Raw genomic sequence first — 4,873 nt, 5'->3', positions numbered from 1 at the left:
TTCTTTTAAATGTCACAACACAACAGATAACTAGTATGCCGGTGTGGGACTTAGTCACTTGCAGTCGTGGGGAGAAACCCTTGCAGCTTCGTCTCAGGTGGACCAGAGTATTCAGATAGGTATAAGATATCAATTGTAATTATTATAACTTCATGTAGAGGTTATAAATAATTGTTTGAGATCATGTAAAGTAAATTTGAGTTATAATAACATATGATACTTGTTCTACATTATTTTTAAGGCTATAACTTGTGAGTATATGAGATTGGGGGTCGTGATATGGAATAATTGGATTTTTTAGTTATAATCACAAATGATACTTGTTATACATCATTTCTAAGGCTATAACTTGTGAGTGTGTGAGATTGGGGGACTGTGATATGGAATAATTGGATTATTGAGTTAATACAAGTTATACATGATTTAAGGATTGCGTGACGACCCAGATTCCTGACCCCGGATTTGGGGCCGTTACAACTGGGATTTCATTAACTGTTGATACAACTTCGAAGGATTTCAAGTAAATATGACTATCTGCAGCCCATAAATGGTTCTTTGTCAACAACAAAATTTTCCTATCAAAGGAAAGAGACAATCAGTCATTTTATCATTTTATCTTCTTGAGAGATATATATCAGAAAAATAACCATATGAATCACTTCAAGAAGAATACCTATATAGAAATCCTATGCCCAAGGGATATCTCAAGAAAGTGAAAGAAATTCTTCTGGAATCAACCTGATTTGCGGTAACTGTCAAATCAATTTTAATTTTTTATAAATCAACGGCTCAGAATAATCTATTCATAATCCGACGATAAAGAAATTGTGAATTTTTTTAGTTTTATATAAATAAATTTATAGTAAAAATAATGTAAAAAGAAACGTAATTAGTTTAAATTGAGACATAAATTCAACGATAATTTGTTGCAAGATTTGCTTTGACAATGTTCTTGAAGGATTGGTTTGATTTTTTCCTAAGGACTGTTGTATGCTTAAGGATTTTTTTAAAAAAACTCTTAGGTAATCAGAAAATGGTTTTACAAGAAAACTGTTGTCACCTATATTCTAATGGAGGTGATTTAGACAACAGGTAATACACTATTGTGTGACACACATTTACTCAATAGAGGTGATAAACAATTGTCTACATCTTTTGCTTCTAATAATGGTTTTTCAGCACCATTGTCTAAAATATATGAACACATGTGTTCTGAGCCACCGTTGTCTAACTTGCACAACAGTCATGATAATTAGTTGTCTAAATTTAAAGTGAGCACAATGGTTTATTATGACCTAAAAACAACTTGTGTAAGAGAAGTCACATAATAAGCTGAACTATAAGCATTGTCTCATTGGAGCACACTGGTACCATGTAGACAATACATTGGAAAAAGTTGAATCACCATTGTGTGAAGGGAAGTTGCACAATGCTTTTTAGTCAACGAATCGTTCACCTTTGTCTGATGATTTGGGACAACAGTTTTTTGATCAACCATTGTGTCAGTGGTGTTGTTTGATTCAGTTTCTGGTGTAGTGTAGTAAAAGAAACAGGTACTTAATAATTCATTTCTCAGTTAAGTACCAAAAGTCAAATAAATAAATCTTATCAATTTAAAGAAATTCATTTCTTTGTGTTCAATGATATCTTTCATATATCGCATAACACAACATCCACATTCAGTGCCACCAGGATGTTTAGGGCAGCCCTATTCCGATAATACCAAATATATAATCAGTCAACAAAGTAAAAAAAAATTTAACTACAAAGAACCTATTAAATTAAAGTTCATAATTACTTATAGCGAGATTTACAATTTTGGGATTTTTTATCACCCTTCCTTTTGAGCATTGTAAGACCTAACTGCTCTGTAGACAAAAATTAAGAATATTGTCAAATCAAAAACTAAACAAGTGCAAAGATAGAATAATATCAAATACCTATGCTAAAAAAATATTAATTACCCCGTTAATGCATTTTCTAGTTTTGGAAAATGGGTCACACGTGACAATGGATTGAGGAAAAAAAATTTTGATTCCCAAATTACGACCAACATCCAGTGCATACTGTTGTCATTAGATCAAGGCCAATATGAGGATTAATAAAAAAAATAAACAAATATATTGAAACACTTGACATACTTCTGATTAAAAGGCATGAAGTGAAGAACACCATCATTCAGTCTGCTAACGATATAAGTTTCAAACTCAGCATTAAACTTATATCTCAATAGATCAACAAATGCATACATGTCCAAACTCTTCCTGTCATGAACCATGGTACACAAGAACCTGCCAAAAAGGTTTTATACATTTATAATTTATATAATTATCCTTAAAAATGTAAAATGAGATAAGATTGACAATAAAAAAACAAAAGAAACTTACTCCATATATGTTGATATAACTGCTTGTCCTAATATTTTAAATTCCGAGAGTGCAATTATATTTTCATGCAATAAGAATATGGTTCTTTCTACTCCAAACACATCAAAATCACAAAGAATTTGAATGGAGGCTCCAGTTGCTTTCATAAAACAGCTTGCATGTTTATACAAGATCTTGTATCGTTCAGGCACGTTATCACTCAGCACCACCTTACCAAAAAGGTCTTGTGCAATTTGCAGCTCACCCTTCTTTGCAGGTTCCTTTACGTTTCTCTTTCTCTATTAAAAATGTAAAATTATGATTAAAGGTTCCATTAATTTCAAGGTTCCTTCAATCAATATTATAAAGAGGCATTAAGAAAATATATACCTGAACAGGAGTAGGACCATTGTGGGCGTAGATTATCAAATCTCGAGGCCAGGCTAGAAGAGATCCAACCGCTTGTTTGACCGTCTCTATCTCACCAGCTATCGGTACCAGAACCAGGGCATCTTCCTGAATAATTCTGTCTACTAAGACACGAGCATGGTCCGGTTTGAGAGGCACTCCATGAATAGTTGAAGCCATATCTCCATCATAAAAAACAACACCAAAAGCTACCTTTTTGTCAATTGTATCCAGTGACAGCTCACATTTACGTGGCCCCTGAATTTATAATTATATGGATCCAAATATGAGTCTCCTTGATTAGAAACAACAATTAAAAAAGGCAACTTCGCATTGGATATAAAACTTGCATCTATTTTTTTACCTTTTCATGTGTTGGAGGTCGAGAGCCAATTATATCAACAGCAATACAATCATCGGCACCTTCATTTTCAATCAACTCTTCTGCAGCTGCAGGCTCCACAGTCAAATCAGCTGCCCTTTTTTTGCACCTCGACAACTATCTCCGTCAGAAAACTTTGGTAATAAGTGAAGATTTGATGCCCCAATAAGTGCCCTTAATTCTACAATCTCTGACATCAAAGTTTCTGTTTTTTGTCAAATTCCTCCATTCTGTTCTCAAATTTCTCCTCCCTATTTTTATCACGGACGATCAATTCATCTTTACTAATTCAGTTCTTTCCCCCCTCAGCAAATTGAAATAAGTTATCGGGGTTATAAAACTTCCAACTCCACGAACCCTACCTGAATGCTCAGGGGTTTCCTAGTACGGTAGAGAGAACATCATTGCTCCCGGATGATTTGAATTCACCTTTTTCTTGCATCTCAATTAAAGAATCCTTTTAACACCCTAACAATTAATCAAGTTGTGAAGAGTAGGTTTGTCAATGTCTACAGAGTACAATAAGTATTGCAGATGTCCTTACAATTTTATCAAATTTCTGCGCAAGGTCCTCATCAATCACAACCGTCAGGTCCTCTGGCATATGAGCTTTTCTCAAGAAAATTGCCCAATTAGGTTTTTTCCCGGCTTCAAGCGCCCTGCTTTCACCTGATTAAAAATTAAATATTAAAAATGTAAATATAAATCAATAATAAAAAGTACTTCCCACTCACGATGTCAATTATAGTAACTAATTGACTAATTATGAGTAGAAAATGAAAATGATGCAGTGCTGAAATTACATAATGCTAATAAAATTTTACTTCTTCTTCTTCTTCTAGACCAATATATCCTTTTCTTGATAGTCTATGGGGATACTTTCGCTTACGAACTCTTTTACTTTGCTTTTTATTAATTTTATGCATCCAAATAAATCGTAGAAATGTATTAGATTTTAAAATTTTAGGTCAAGACCAAAGATCTGCAAAATAAAAAAAACTAGCACATGCCTGCCATTTTTTTGTGGTCCTTTCTGCAACAAACCGTCTCTAGGACTCCTTACCGACGAATGCATACTTCTTAGGAGGCTTATACAGCTTTTTCCTTTTTCCAATATACGGCATCACATACTCGGTGGTTTATTTGGTCTTGAATTTCCTCCATTTCACACCGGCCGACTGTAGACATGTCTTCTCAAGTTCTTGAGGCACCTTGAAGGTATCCTATATAATTAAATGGCAAATAAACAAGTTACAATAATTATTATCTTAATTAATTAATTTCTATATGACATGATTCAACCATCTGATTGTATGTTTATATGCATTTACAATAAAATGGACTGCAATTTCAAAACTATAAAGATGATCATACCTCAATATCATTCCAAATCTTTTATTTCAATTCCGTTGCTACTGTGAGCCAACTAGTAATATCAATTGGAACCATTGTCCTCGCTAGCATGCCAATGTAGGACTGTAATGTGTGTCTGGTATCTCCAACTGGAATTCTAATGCCATTGCATCGCACTTTGAACTTCTTTCATTGAGCTCTTTTCATGACTATATTGTGCATAGCACAAACACTTCTTTTTTATCCACAAGTTGAATTCTTTGTGGAGTGTGTACTAGTTATTGTTGGTGTCGGCTCTTTAGCTTTGGAAGTTTCCTCCAGGAGGTTTTGTTGTTTGTGTTTCTTGCGATGCTTCATGTTGTGG

Source organism: Apium graveolens, chromosome 5 (assembly GCF_009905375.1).
Source record: "Apium graveolens cultivar Ventura chromosome 5, ASM990537v1, whole genome shotgun sequence".
In the NCBI taxonomy this organism is placed as follows: domain Eukaryota; kingdom Viridiplantae; phylum Streptophyta; class Magnoliopsida; order Apiales; family Apiaceae; genus Apium; species Apium graveolens.
The sequence above is the reverse complement of the archived record's forward strand: the minus strand, read 5'-3'. Positions refer to the sequence as shown.